Source organism: Lupinus angustifolius, chromosome LG05 (genome assembly GCF_001865875.1).
Source record: "Lupinus angustifolius cultivar Tanjil chromosome LG05, LupAngTanjil_v1.0, whole genome shotgun sequence".
Lineage (NCBI taxonomy): Eukaryota > Viridiplantae > Streptophyta > Magnoliopsida > Fabales > Fabaceae > Lupinus > Lupinus angustifolius.
The window spans coordinates 20,677,828-20,678,098 of record NC_032013.1 but is presented as its reverse complement, the minus strand read 5'-3'; positions in this window follow the sequence as shown (position 1 = coordinate 20,678,098).

Genomic DNA, 271 nt, shown 5'->3' with positions numbered 1-271 from the left:
TGTAATATTTAATATTGTTAATTATTCCTATAGTTTTAAAGCAAATAATTGATAAGAAATTTGTTTTCTAATTTAAATGTATGAATTGATTTAAAGTTTCCTAGTTTAAAATTACTGAACTGAATTAGAATTTAAAAAATTATTTAGATAAGTAATTTGTAACAAATCAGTCATTTGTTTGCAATAAATATAAAGTTAAGTATAAAAATAAAAAACTTCTTTACGGTAAAGTTCTTAAAAAGTAATGGAAAAAATTAGAAATTGAAACATA